This window comes from Anomaloglossus baeobatrachus, chromosome 1 (assembly GCF_048569485.1).
Source record: "Anomaloglossus baeobatrachus isolate aAnoBae1 chromosome 1, aAnoBae1.hap1, whole genome shotgun sequence".
NCBI classification, from domain to species: Eukaryota; Metazoa; Chordata; class Amphibia; order Anura; family Aromobatidae; genus Anomaloglossus; species Anomaloglossus baeobatrachus.
The window spans coordinates 692,783,564-692,799,407 of NC_134353.1; the positions used below are offsets into that span (position 1 = coordinate 692,783,564).

The following is a 15,844-nucleotide window of genomic DNA, read 5'->3' on the forward strand; positions in this document are numbered from 1 at the left end:
ATGTTTACTGTTGATTTTGTGTTGCTATACCATATTTGTGTTCTGTAAGTATGGAGGGTTCATACACAGATGTGCTACTGCCAAATCCTGCACAAGTAGCTGAAGCAAATAATAAGATTTTCTAGGTGTTGACTTGCTGTTGAAGGAAGTTCCAGTCAGTGGTAGCCATTATATTTACAGTAGATAGCAATTCGATTTTATTTCTGCCCTGGCATTGAGCCCAGTCCTCTCTGGCAGCTGGTCGCTTCTGCGCCTGGTGCTCCATGACTTGGCATCTTTGGCGCCAGCCCTCGTTATATGCATATATAATAATAAGCAGCATACGTAGCGGCTGCAAGGTCTATGGCAATAGACAGAAGTTTTTCCAATTGTTCTGTATAACTAAATGGGTTTGCGTAAATCCATGCATTCCTGCAGACACAACTGTGTTCAGAAAATATATAGTTAAGGCTCAGAAATTTCTGCAACAATTCTGCCAACATACCTGCAACGTTCTGCTGATCCTCCGTCTCTCAATGCGCAACTAATAATTTGACAGACCTGGTCTATTATTTCCTGGGTTTCGAGCTGCCTCATCCCCTTAGTCCTTTGCCAAATGAGCTCTGAACCAAAGACCTTACTTAACTAAGACTGGTGAGTAGGAAAATACTGCCTGACAAATTCATTTAAAAGTGTATCCGTATTAATGGGTCTGTCTCAAATGTCTTCATTAGCTGCCTGCAAGTGAGTTGACACCATTAAAAACATTACAAATAACATTTGCTATATAAAAAACATCACTATGAAAATATTTTCTTTATATAATATACTATTGATTATTATTATTATTATATATATATATATAAAATATATATATATATATATATATATATATAAAATATATGTAAATATGTTTAGATATTTATGTGTGCATATATTTGTGTGTGTATATATATTATATATATACACACACACATATATATATATATATATATCATATACACACATATATATCAAAACATATTTGTATAGATAGATATTTTACATTATATATATATATATATTATCTATAGCAATAAAAGTGATAATACTATAGTACTACTACTAATAATAATAATAATAATAATATATATGTTTACTTTTTTAATTTTTCTGGGGGGATCCATATAATGAATGGACATTATGGGTCCTCCAGAATTAGAAATTATTTTTTTTTTGCTTTTACCTCATAGATAAAAATTGTTATATTAGATATAATTTCTACATGAGGTACATGTACACTGTTTACACCCTATTATATTTATTTCTTTTAGTTATATATATTTTTTCCCTTTATTTTTTTATCAAGACATTCAAATCATTTTGAAACCAATAGAGGTCTGTCAGAGATTTTGATGCCAATAACACATGCATCTGCAGTCATTAAAAGGCTAGATGTAGCATGATCATTTCATATGCTGCTATCAACCACTGCGGAATCAAGGCCCATCTGTGCATCAGTCAGTGTAAGATATGCTGTGCTCACAGTAAATGATTCTCAACTCAAGTCAAAAGCTGATGATGCCAAAGACTCGAGCAGACCAATTATAATACCGAGTTCAGAACTGTCACTGTATTTCATTCTAATGAGAGATCTGACTTAATGATATTAAATGCATCTAGAAAAATAGTTTTTACATTTTTATTTTTTTAAGAAAAATTTCTGATTAACATACAGTATATTGATTCGTTGGCACTCTGAGCCGAAATATTTACATGCATCTCTATTTATGTGAATTGGAACTAATTGGTATGTCTAAAAAAATCAGTCCCAGGAAGAATTCGGCAGTAAGGGTGCAGCTATAATGACTGGATTTAATGATATACCACCCGCTAACAATAGCTGCCACAGTGGTTGTATAGGAGCTATATTAAAACTTATGGGATTCAAATGTAGGCACAGATTGGGTGTACACAACATCTTTATCAGGCAGATTCCCCCATAGAAACTGCCTGAAAAACAAATACATTCAAAAGAGGGAACATAAGCAATTCTATATAATGACTCACTGTGCATACGTATATTCAGGCTTTTTAATGTGTTGTTAACCACTTCAGGTTTCTGAAAACACTATATATTTAAAAGAAGTGACATCCATTCTGGCATTTTCCACTCAGAAGATGATTTGTACTTCACATTGCACGTCAATGGGAAAGATAAAGAAAAATGACCAAATTCTTTTTGAGCCTTTTGCCATCATTTTTTTGTCTTTGAAGCACCACTCCAGTGGTTTTTTTTATTTCATAGCTGAAGTGCTTTAAATATACGTCCCCTGCCCCTTGTCTCATACTCACCTACTGCCATCTTCATCTTTTTCAAGTTTTGTTTTGGTTGGTTTCATGTGATTTGTGACCTACCGATAACTTATGTGTTTCATGGAGCGCAGTGAAGGTAACAGCTCAAAACAACTATATGAGGGCCTTATCTGGCTCTCATAGAGTTGCATTGGGAGCTTGTGATGTAATGTCTGACTTCTGGCCAGCCAGAAGTTACAGGCATAAGATGTTGCTGTAGTGCCCCACAGGGCAGGTGGTTAACCTACTCGTCGCTGGGCCGTTTCGGGTCGGGTCAGGCATTGTCATGGGGTGGCCTTGCCCGATTCCGTTGCCCCGAGGTGTCTAGTAAATGGTGGGGGAAACGAGGTATTTGAAAAAGTTTGTCGTGATGCCACCTGTGGTATGCGGCCAGGGAGTAGCCGCCACTGCCCCGGGTTCCTCGCCGGGGCAGGTGTTATGGCAACCGGGATGGTGTTGCAACCGATAAGCGGAGCGGGCCCCGGGTGGATGATGAGGGTTTTAATGGCCGTTGGCGCCTAAGCGCTGGGCGGCGGCGGTGGTAAGGGCGAGCCAACACAGTCTCTGTGGGATCAGGGTGTAGTTTACTCACAACTTCAGCTGCCAGCTCGGTCACACTGGTCACTGCCATGATGGGCTCAGGTCGATCCCGAATCTGCGGGAGGTCAGAACCGGTCCGGTAGTCTGTGGGCCCTTCCTCGCTTTTTAGTGCGGGTACCTGTGTCTTGAAGCACTTAGAGTCCCTCACGTACTAGGTAGAGTACTGATCCCTATGCCAGTAGCGGGGATCCCCTTGAGCCTGACCATGATCAAGGCTCCGGGAGTCCTATATGCCACTTGGCTCGGGAGACTTGGGTGGTCGAAGAAGCATGGAACCTCTCCGTCCTGCAGAATCTGGTGATGCAAAGTGGAATTGCACCACCCTAGGGTGCTGCACCCTGAACAGCGCTGGTCCCGGGGAACTGACACAGTATCCTCCTCAGCGACCATTAAATTCTTATGTCCCACAGGAGCTACCGGGAAAGATGTCTGCTCACTGTCACTTCTGCTGGAGCACTCTCTAATTTTTGTAAACTGTGTGTGTGACTGCTAACTCCCCCTGGTGGCCGCTCGTCCCCCTACCCAGGTCCTAATCTAGTGGCTTGGGGCCACTGTTGTGATGGCATCCTGTAAATGCCACACTGTTGGAAACCTCTTTTATACCCGACCGTAGCCTTGTCCCCAATGGGGAAGGGGTAACCCACATGTGTATGTGGTTGTGGATGATGAAACCGGTACCGATTTCCTTTTGGATCCATGATCAGCACCACACTCTAAGTGGGGTGCAGTACCCTGTGGTGACCTGAGCCTCAGGGGCGCCACTTTGCTGCAGGACCGGAGCAGCACCGATAAAAGATGAAAACGTCGGGGTAAGGGATTTAGGTTTAAAGCACCACTCCAGTGCGGAACAAATCACTGGAGTGGTGCTTTAACACTGGTGGTTTCTTCATTATTTCATTGAGTGAAAAAATGGCCAGAAAATTACAGTACAAAAAAAGTCACAAAAAACACTCAAACAAATAATTGATGGAAATTTCTCACCAGTGGTAAAAAATCTGAAAAAAAAAATATTTTTGCTCAATGCACATAGCAAAGCAACACTTCGCATATTTAAGTCTTTCTTAAGCTTATACTACTAATTCATGATGGCTGTGCTGTTCCATATTCCAGAAATCTCACTCCAGTACCTAACAGAGGTGCATGCCACCTATCAGAAGCTTCAGATTCATGAAGATGCATGCACCTATTTATGAATCGGGAGCCTCTCACTCCAGCACACTGCCTCATCAAGATCAGTGTGGTGGATGAATTAGATCCAATGTGTGCACATAGCCAGTAACTACTCAACGTTATGTGCACACTGAGTTATTTTGTATGATTTGGAGTGTAACATGAGCAGAAACGCCTCAAAAATTGGAATTTCCGTGAAAATTATGCTTCAAGAGCTTCTAAAAAAACTATGCACATGTCGCACCCCAGGGCTATGGGGTACTCGGTCTTGGGCCTGGTTTTACTGGGAAGTGTCATGGGTGTAATGGCCAGTTCCGTGACCCTGGGGGGGTTACTTTTAAAAGACGGGTATTTACCTGGATTATTAATAAAGTTTTTGTCGTGACACCACTTGCGGGTTGCGGCTATATGGATGGAGCCGCCGCTGCACAGTCTTTCACTGCTGGGGCTGATGTTAATGGCAGCCTGGATGTTGTGGCCCTCTGCAAGTAGGGCTGGGCCCCAGGGGGTAAATGATGGTGTGGATGTTTATGTCTGTTGATAATACTGGGGCGCGGAAAGAAGGTAGGCCACACAAGGGACTGCAGTGTAACTGGTTCTTTACTCACAGAGATGTTGGTTGCAACCCATGGAGGCTGGTCCTCACCACTGGTCCCCGTAGTTCCAGTGCCGGTCTGGTGACCTGGTGGCTTACTTCCCCTGCACCTGTTTCTGGTTGGTGGGTCCCCGTGGCTTGGAACGTCTGGGGGTCCACCTCCTGGTAGTCTTTCAGTCTTAGTCTGTACGGCAGGCAATTTGAACCCTGTTGGGTCGGTTCTCTGTTCCCGGTCCCCTGGTTCTCCCATCACTGCTGTGCCCCGAACTCTACAGTTGGTTAGGTCCTGGATGGTCCCCTCACCGTGCAGATTTTATCAGGTCTACCTGGAGCGTTTTCCTGACCTAGGGCTCTGTACCCCATCGGTGCTATGGTTCCGAGAGTACTCCACCGTACTACTTCGGCAACCATACACGTGAGCCCAACAGGTCACTGTTACACTTTCCCATCAGTACCGTTACGTCCGTCTCTTTTCACTTCCACTTACTGACTGTCTGGCCCCTCCACCCTGGTTGTCTTCTAGTGGACTGGATTGGCTCCATCCCTAGGTGGCCATCCATTGGGTCTAACTCTAGTCCGTCACCAGTTTTGGGTGGGGGGGAAACAGGGATTGTATGAATGTTTTGGTGTGACCGGCACTGGTCTTCTGGGTCCCTGGGGGTAGGCCCTGCATCTCTAACAGGATGCAGTTCCCTGTAGCTCCTGATGGCTCAGGGGCGCTACACACATATACCACAACAAATACATATAAGGCTATTTGTTCTGGTCAGGAGTCTAAAATCAGTCTAGACAATGTGTTCCATACGCAGATCACATGAAAGCACTGCACTGTTAAACAGGATGAGTGGAGAGTAAAGTGTGATTTGGGAATGCAGGCTCAGACTGCTGTCACTCACAGAGAGGCAGCCCTTGCCCCACCAGTGACATGCCCTGCTCAGTTTGTCCGGTTCCGGTCTCTAGACCACAAGGATCAAAGCAAAACATCAATAAAGGTATATACGTAGCACAGAGCACAGAGAGATCAGCTTACAGGAGCAGAGTAGGGAGCAGAAATATGTTCTACTATAAAAGCAGCTAAAAGCAGGCAAGTAGATTGGAGAAAGCAAGGGTTTAGAAGCCACTTACATGCAACTTTCTTTACTGGAATGAAAACAAATTCCCTAATAAAGACATTGATAGTGACGAGCGGGCGCGCTCAGCACTACTTGATACTCGATTAAACATTGGGGTGCTCAGGCAAATTTGTTACTCAGCCAAGCATCCCAGGTGCTTGAGCGCCATGCTCGAGTCCCTGCGTCGCAGGTTTTGTGGCTGTTAGAGAGCCAATCAATATGATAAGATTTCCTGACATACACAGTAATGCCGTAGCTATGTTGGCTACTGGCATTACTTTGATGGCTGGCCACATTCGCATCATCAGATCTTATATGAGACATGGTGGCATGATGCTCAGCTCACTGTCCTCTGGGAAAATTTCAGAGAGTAGATCTAGGAGGGAGAGCTTAGAGTAGAGCAGGATCTGTATGCTAGCAACCTTTAGTGCCTTTCCTGTGGCACTAAAGAGTGTTTTTAGCCTTGTTTAACCTAATAAATAAATAATTTGGGAAAAAAGGGTGTAGGGTTCCCCTATCTAATGTGTTGTGTCATTTCTGGGGCTGCTGATGGCTGGTATTTTTAGTCTGGGAAAGGTCAAATTACCATGGGCCTTCCCAGCCTGATAATACCAGCCCTTATCAGCAGTCTGCTTTACCTTGGCTGGTTATCAAAAATGAAGGAGATCCCACGTCATTTTTTAAAATTATTTATTTAGTTCCCAGCAGCAACCACACAGTCAGAAAAGTGTCAAGGCGTCTTCCCCATGCTGTTCCCATTTAATTTGAGTGCTGTTTCGATCTATTTCAGCAATTTTCCAGCCCCCAGCCCTCCTGTTTGGGTCTTCAGAAAAGTGCTTGAGTTTCCCACTGACTTCCATTATACTCGAGACTGTCCAAGCTTTTGACCTGCTAAATTTTGAGTACCGAGCACTCAAGCAGTTTAATGCTTGCTCATCACTAGTAAAGTACCTTTAGCAGAACCTGACCTGTCTATAAGTAAGTCCACATTCCCTTTTGATATAAAATAAAACATAATTTTTATCCCTCAACACAATGAAAATACATGATGTAATTTGAATTGGGACAAACCCTTACTCACATGTAAAATTGTTAAACATTTCTATTCTGATGTCTGCTGTAATCTAACTCCAGAAAATGAAGGAAGCCATTCAGAGTTACACAGGAACTTATAACCAAATTTAGCAGTCACAGCTCAGTTATATCTAGAGATGGGCGAGCATGCTCGCTGGTACTCGGTGCTCGCCCAAGAATCTCAGTTTTCGAGATACTCGGCGAGCGCCAAATACCAGCGACATGCTCAGGCACATGCTCTGCTCCCCCTCCCTGCATGTTAGCGCTCTTTACAGAGTCAGCCCACATGCAGGGATTGGCTGCCACACACTGTAATGCCACAGCCATGTTGGTTGTGGCATTATAGTGATTGGCTGGCCGCACAGTGTCATCAGATCTATATAAGACCTGACAGCGCTGTGCTCCTCCCTCTGATCCACAGTCAGCTAGTGTAGGAGGTGCTGCTGAGATAGGGAAAGTTTTAGTGTGTCAGAAAGCACGGGGGGAGGAAGAACGCTTCTTCTTCCCATGCTGTCTAATTACTCAATGAGTGAGCAGAGACTGTGGGTTGGTAAGTGCTGCCACCGTTGCCATAGTAACCTCACGAGCGGGTTACTATAGCAAAGGTGATCGCCGATCACCTGATTACCAGAGCCGCTATTCACCAGCTCCTGCAGAAGCCGCAGGAGTCAACTCCCTGTTTACCGACACTGCTATTCACTGGCTCATGCAAGAGCCGGTGAATAGCAGCGCGGGAATCAGGTAAATGGAGTTCACCGTTGCTATAATAACCCGCTCATTATGTTACTATGGCAACAGTGGCAGCAGTGACGTCACCGCTTACCAACCCACAGTCTCTGCTCACTCATTGAGTGATTAGGCAGCACGAGGAACAGAAGCATTTTTCCACCCCCCATGCTTCCTGATATAGTAAAGCTGCATCGGTTGAAGAAGAAGACAGAAGAAAGAAGACAGAAGACAAGGATCGTGTCGGGGTGAGAGGGAGTAATAAAGATGGAGTCCCTAAGTGTGTCTGTGTATTTATTTCTAACAAAGTATTTTTTCTCTGTGTGGTGTCTTTTTTTAACCCTTTATTGGAGATTCTTAATGGCCGGGTCAAACTTGGCCTGACATTAAAAATCTCGGGCGTAATACCAGCTGGTAAAATAAAGCTGGTATTAACCCCTTATTACCTAGCATGCCACCCGGCACCAGGGCCACGGAAAGAGTTGGATACAACACCAGAAGATGGCAGTCCTATGAAAGCGCCATTATCTGGGGCAACTGCAGACTGCAATTTGCAGTGAGGGGACCCAGAAAGCTTGGGCCACCCTGTGCTGCGGATTCCAGTCCCCAGCTGCCTAGTTGTACCTGGCTGGACACAAAAATTGGGAAAAGCTCACGTCTTTTTTTTTTGTAATTATTTAATAAAATTCATGAAATAATTAAAAAAAAAGGTCTCCTTATATTTTTGGCTCCCAGATGGGTACAGAAAGGCAGCTGAGGTTTGGGGGCAGCCTCTACCTGCCTACTGTACCTGGCTAGCATACAAAAATATGGCAAAGCCCACGTCATTTTTTCTTTAGTTTTTTGGCAAAAAAACTTAAAAAGGGCTTCCCTAAATTTTCCATTGCCAGGGAAGGTAACACCAAGCACTGGAGGTTAGCAGCGAGTAGCTGCTTGGGTTACCCTTAGCTAGCAATAGAAAATGCAGTGGTAGCCCACACATTTTTAATTTACCCCTAGTGTAAGGGTTATGTGTTGGAATTTTGTTTTTTTTTATTAATGAATATTTAAAAAAAAAAAATCGACATGGGTTTCGCCATATTTTTGTATGCTAGCCAGATACAGCAGGCATGTACGGGCTTCCCCCCACTCCAAGCTGCCTATTTGTAGCCAGCTGGGAACCAAAAATATAGGGAAGCCCTTTTTTTAATTATTTAATAAATTTCATGAATTAAAAAAAAACAACGTGTATTTCGCCCAATTTTTGTGTCCAGCCAGGTACAAATAGGCAGCTGGGGACTTGAATGCGTAGTACCGTGTGGCCCAAGCTTTCTGACCGCCCCTCCCCTCTGTGAATTACAGTCCACAGCCACCCCAGAAAATGACGCGTTCATAGAAGCGCCATCTTCTGGCCCTGTATCCAACTCTCTCAGCGGCCCTGGTGCCGGGTGGCTCGCTGGGTAATAATGGGGTTAGGGCCAGCTGTGTATTATCAGCTGGCCCTAAACCCGAAATTTATGGTGTCACGCCAATAGTAGACATGGCCACCATGAATTTCTAGTACAGTAAAAAAACACAACACAGAGAACAATATTTTTATTAGAAATAAAACACAACACAATTAGTGACTCCATCTTTATTGGACTAAAGAAACCCCCTTCCTCCATAGTCCTGGGTCCAGGTTCCCGGGATGTCCAATCTGGATCCAATATCATCTGATCGGTTTGCTGGAAGGCAAACTGATCGAATGATGTGTCAGGTTCAAGTACCTGAATCAAATGACACATCAGCTGATTGTTTAAAAGCCATTTAAACAATCAGCTGATGCATCAGTAGAAAAAAAAAATTATACTCACTTCTCTGCAGACTCCCGGGACACGTCCAAACAGCTCCAGGACCCGTGGTAAGCAGCTGATGCTCTCACCTGACACCATCATCTGATCGTTTAAACCGGCTGGGTGGTAAAAAGCTAGACGATCAGCTGATTCATCATCTGATTGTTTAAAAGTCGGGAGGTAAAAAGCCAGCCGGCTTTTCACCGCTGGACTTAAACGATCAGGTGATGAATCAGCTGATTGCTCATAAAATCCGGCTGTTTTTTTTTACCACCCGGCTTTTAAACAATCAGATGATGCTGTCAGGTGACAGCATCAGATGATTACCGGGAGGTCCTGGAGCCGATTGGACATGTCCCGGGAGTCTGCAGAGTGGTGAATATGCTATTTTTTCTACTGTTCACTTTTGATTTCACTTAGCAGCGAATGTACAGGCAGAGAGAAGCTGCTGCACATACGTTACTAAGCGAAAGTGAATGTCACACAAGTCACACAGGAGGAGGAACACAGGATTCTTCCTCCCCCTAATACTGTGACGCCCTGGGCAAGCCAGGGGTCACAGGTCATCACACCACCACACCCTACATCCCAGTTAGGAACACCAAGGCTACTAAAATCCTTGTTGCCTTCCTCCAGGGGCTGATGTTCACACCAGGGGGTGGGCCAGGCGGTTGGCTCCACCCACCGAGGAGTTCACAGCCCTGGAGGCGATAGAACCAGGCAGTTAGAGTTTGGACAGAAGGAGAGAGGAAGCAAGAAGAGTTGAGTTCAGTTAGGGAGGTGAAGGAGTAAACAGTGAAGTGGTAGAGGAGCTAAGTGAAGTGAAAGCGAAGTAGTAGTGGAGCAAAGAAGAAAAGAGTAAAAGTGAGAGGAGAAAAGCCTGAAGTTGGTCCGGCTGTGTGCAGGACAGTGTCAGCAAGGTCAGCAACGGCGGTGACAGTCTGGAGGGGGACTGCTCGGAGGTTGCTGGAAGGACTGCGGACGGGTAGTGGCCCGGCGGTCTGGAGCAGTATACAAAGAACAGTCAGCACCAGGGCAGGGGCCTCTCGGACCCCGGCAAGGCTAGGAGTCGCCGTAAATTTGCCAAATCCGTCAGTGAAGGGGACGTCTGTCTCCAAACAACCAAGTCCCGATTGAAGGCAACAGTCCGACCGTTACAGAGAGACACCGCCACCGCCAGGGCACCAGTTTCTCAGGGCCAGCGCCTGCGGGCAAAGAAGGGCTCCTCTGGCCCATATCCAAGCCGGGGAGCGGGTTACCGGTGGGAACCCATCGCTACCAACACAGAAACATTAGGTGCAGGACAAAGGGACATCACCGTCACCTACTGGGAGAGCAAGTGCAGCCGTCCGTGGGAACCGTCTTTCCAGCCGTGTGTTTTACCGAGAACTGTGTCACCGTCTCAGGCTGAGTGAGTACCACAGTGCCGCAAGGCACAGCGCTGCCCCCGCGTCCCTGCGCCCACCAAGCCCTGCATCTCTAACTCATCACTGGGCCCCGGGATCACCAACCCCTACCCACGGAGGGGCAACACAACATCTGGCTGCTCCATACCATCCTTCCCGGGATCCCCACACAGAGCAGTGGTGGTGCTAACAAATCACCACAACCGTGGGTGGCGTCACGGACAATAAACTATCCCAAATCCCAATCCCCTTTCACTCACGGGCGAGGAGCGCCGCTCGAGTCCCCGGGATCCGGCCCATCGCTCGAGCCACCGAGCAGCGGCAGCAGCAGGCCGCAGTGCCAGCCGGACCCGAGCAGCAGTGGGAGAGCGCGGCGTCCCCTCCTCCGCCCGCGACAATACTCAGACAACATTGTTCACAGTGTCCTGGGAGTCAGAAATACTTACAGGGGTCTTCCTGGTCCTATTCCCATGTCAGTTGAGCATTGTTCTTATACATTTGTGACATTTTTAGGCTTTCTGCAGACCACCAGTGGTGCCGCTGTAAAAATGCTTGAGTTTCCCATAGGTTAACATTGGGCTCGGTGCTCGGGTCGAGCACCCGAGCATTTGAAAATGCTCGACCCGAGCATCAAGCACCCAAGCATTTTACTGCTCGCATATCCCTAGTTAAATTCAGAGGATTGCAATCTAGTTAACAATGATTTTTTTTTATTAATGTAATTATATAATTTGAAGACAATTAACCTCCTAGTACATTTTTTGAGTGTGGGAAGATAGAGGAAGGATGGGAGGACATAGAAACGAATGCAGATGTTGCCTCTGGTTAGTTTTGAACCCAGTATGCCAGTGCTGCAAGCCAAGAGGGAATTTAACTTCCCTACCAATTAATCACATACCATATTTATCCTATTACCATTATCATAATTTTCTATTGTCTAACATTAACAACTATATTTTGCAGATAGTTATTTACTTCTAATTGTAACCTGTAGGGTACAGAAGTCTGGCAATGTTTGAAGTCACTCTTGGGGATGCTAATCATCTAAATAGAGATGAAAGAATATTCTGAAATTCATTTCAGGCAGATTCAATTGAATCAGTGGGCAGAATTGATCCAGTTCAATTAACCCCTTCTTGACCAGGCAATTTTTCGTTCTTGTTTTTTGCTCCCCTTCTTCCGAGAGCCATAACTTTTTTTTTTTTTTTCAATCTTGCCATATAAGGGCTTGTTTTTTGTGGGACAAGTAGTACTTTTAAATGAAACCATGAGTTTTACCATACAGTGTACTAAATAATATTGCAAAAAGAAGTGGGATTGGACAATTGTTTTGGGGGTATTTTATTTACCATGTTCACTATATGGTAAAACCGATGTGTTGATGTGATGCCTCAAGTCAGTACGAGTTCGTAGACACCAAGCGTATAGGTTTACTTTTTATCTTAGAGGTGAAAAAAATTCAGAAGTTTGTCCAAAAAAAGTGCACACTTTTTGCGTAAATTTCTGTGACTTGTAGTATTTTCATTTTTTAGGATATGGAGCTCAATGATAGCTTATTTTTTGTGTCTTTAGCTACCATTTTTAATAATACTATTACTGCGCAGATGTGCCATTTTGATCGTCTGTTATTGCATTTTGCGCAAAATTTGCGACAAAAAAATGTAACTTTGGTGTTTGGAATTTTTTTGACACTATGTCATTCATCGATCAGGTTAATTGATTTTATACGTTAATAGATCGAGCATTTCTGAGCGCGGCAATACCAAATGTCTGTATATTTGTAATTTTTTTATTGTTTAATTTTCAATAAGGTGAATGAGAGGTGATTTGAACTTTTACTGTAGTTTCTTTTATTTAAAAAAAAAAAATTAAAACGTTTTTTAGTTTTTTTTAATTTTACTAGTCCCCATAAGGGACTGTAAGGATCAGCAGTCTAATCATTTGTTTATTTCTGTTAATTAGAGCTGCACAGCTCTTATCAGCAGAAATACAGCGTTCCTGTTATAGCCGGCGTTCTGTTGGCTCTAAAGCTGGGTTTACACACTGCAACATCGCAAAGGACATCGCTGTAACGTCACCGGTTCGGTGACGCAATAGCGACCTCCCTAAGATTCTGCTAAGTCTCTGGTGAGCTGTCAAACAGGCAAACCTGTCCAACAACTCAACAGCGATCCGGACCTGCAGAGCGACCTAGCTGGTTGTTGGGGACGTTGATAAGCAGCCTTTTGAAAGGGAAGTTGCTAACAAAGTCTCTGCAAAGTCTTCACACACTGAAACTTCATGCTGCACAGCGGGAAACAAAGGACCTAGGAATGGTCCTGAACGATTTGTAACGATTACAACTTCACAGCAGGGGCCAGGTCGCTGATAAGTTTCACACACTGCAACATCGCAAACAACATCGCTATTGCGTCACAAAACCGGTGACGTTACAGCGATGTCGTTTGAGATGTTGCAGTGTGTAAACCCAGCTTAAGAGGAAATATGTCATGATAGCGACAGGGGTCATTGCTATCATGGCAACCATCGGTTCTCCATGATCGCATCACAGGGCCTCCAATGGCAGCAGGGAAAAGCACGTTCCCTACTGCTGTCGTTTAAATCGTGCTGTCACATTTTGACAGCGCGATCTAAGGGGTAACAGGCGTGGGTGGATTGTGAATCCACTTGTGCCTGTTAGCCGAACACATCTACTGTTCTGTTAAAATAAGCAGACATGTGCAGAGATCACTGCTGGATCACTGCAGCAGCCGGCAGTGATTACCTTGGCATGAGTTAGGACATAACGGTACATCCAAGGTCGTGAAGGGGTTAAAATGTGGTTTTACTCACACAAGTGGATGACCAGAACGTGAAGTTGTGACTTTAAGACAGGTGAGGGACAAACCTTGAACAGGTGAGCGGGGGCTTTTATTATTTTTTTTACCTTATCCTGGACCTATAAAGAGCCCAAAAAAAGGTTAGTTTTGCTGTATTTGCCTAAATCAATTCTGGCAATTCCACATTTTTTGAAGATTCATTACAAATTGATATACTCCTCTCTCCATCTAGTGTCCAGAATCCTTGGGACGTATTATTGTAGTAAACATCTGCTGGAGCTATGCTTACAAAAAGTGCTCTTTCCTATGACAGCCAGATTCCAGCTACTTGTAAAGACAAGGAAATGTAATAAGAATAAAGCTTCTGACTAGCCATGGGCAACATCCTTGTCTTTTATCTCTGCACCAGTTATACTTGTATGGCTGTGTGTTTACTATGTTTATTCATATTGCATGTAAATGAGGAAATACACTGTGCAGCGGAGCTGGTAGCAGACTGATTTTTTTACAAAACACAAAAGTGATATGGTTTTATGAAATAATCTTACCCTGAGGTACGTTTTAGTAATTACATTTTCTGGACAAACATCCAAAATAGATTACACAAAAAATTCACTGCATTTGTTCACAGTTAGGTTTTGATCTATGGATTCCGTGAAGTAATCTGTTTGAAGAGGAAATCACATTTGTTTTTCCAATGATCGTAGCAGTATAGTAGCCAAAAAGGCTTGCAATGGTTATAGCCTTATTTGTTCCAATCTTTGATAGCCCTCTCCACATACAGTGACATGCACAAGTTTGAGCACCCTTGGTTAAAATTATTGTTATTGTGAACAATTGAGCAAGTTGAAGATGAAAAGGCATAAAGTTAAAGATGAAACATTTCATTTTAGGCAAAAAAGTATATGTTTTCATCTTTTACATGTTTAAATTCACAAAAAAGGAAAATGGGCTGATGCAAACGTTTGGGCACCCTGCATGGCTAGTGCCTAGCAGGACCCCCTTTTGCAAGCATCATAGCTTATAAATACTTTTTGTAGCCAGGCAAGAAGCTTTCAATTCTTGGTTGAGGGATTTTCCTCCATTCTTCCTTGGAAAAGTGTTCCAGTTCAGTAAGATTCCTGGCTCGTCTTGCAATCACTGCTCTTAGGGGTACTTTGCACACTACGACATCGCAAGCCGATGGTAGCGATGCTAAGCGTGATAGTGCCCGCCCCCGTCGCAGCTGCGATATCTTCTGATAGCTGCCGTAGCGAACATTATCGCTACGGCAGCTTCACATGCACTTACCTGCCCTGCAACGTCTCTCTGGCCAGCGAACCGCCTCCTTCCTAAGGGGGCGGGTCGTGCGTCGTCACAGCGACGTCACACAACAGGCGGCGAATATAAGCAGGGAGGCGGAGATGAGCGGGACGTAAACATCTCGCCCACCTCCTTCCTTCCTCATTGCAGCCATGACGCAGGTAAGGCGATGTTCCTCGCTCCTGCGGCCTCACACACAGCGATGTGTGCTGCCGCAAGAACGAGGAACAACATCGTAACATTGGTCCTTCCGAAATTATGGAAATGACCGACGCTACACCGACCATACGATTTTGAAACTTTTGCGTTCGTTAATTGAGTAAAAATGATTCACATACTCTGATGTTGACAGTGACGCCGGATGTGCGTCACTTTCGATTTTCAGCAAATGAAGAGAGCCGGGTGATCAGCTGAGCTGTCACTGAGGTTACCTGGATCCAGCAGTGGATGCAGCGGTGGCCGCGGGTAACCTCAGTTGATCGCGCTACTCACCGCCGCTCCGGTCAGCTTCACGCAGCAACTGAGGTGAGTAGCGCGATCAGCTGAGCTGTCACTGAGGTTACCTGCATCCACCGCTGGATTCAGGTAACCTCAGTGACAGCTCAGCTGATCACGCGGCTCTCTTCATTTGCTGCGTGGAGGTGACAGGAGCGGCGGTTTCTTCTGCTGCTCCGGTCACCTTCATGCAGCAGAGCTGGAAGCGACGCTGGACCATCCTGGATTCCGCCGGACATGGAGGGCTTTTTCGAGCTTATTAAAGTGGTGAACCATGGAATGTGTTTGTGTTTTTTATTTCTAATAAAGGATTTTTCAGTTGTGTGTGTTTATTTACTGTAATTTACAGATCAATCATGGAAGGTATCTCGGGGAGACGCCTGACATGATTAATCAAGGATTTAGTGGCAGCTATGGG

The 15,844-nt window shown here is 44.7% G+C and overlaps 1 protein-coding gene across 3 annotated transcripts in view; it reads left to right on the forward strand.

Moving 5' to 3' along the window:
* The window catches only part of RTN4R (reticulon 4 receptor), a 422,513-nt gene that overhangs the window by 260,283 nt on the left and 146,386 nt on the right, over window positions 1-15,844 (forward strand). The window lies entirely within an intron of this gene.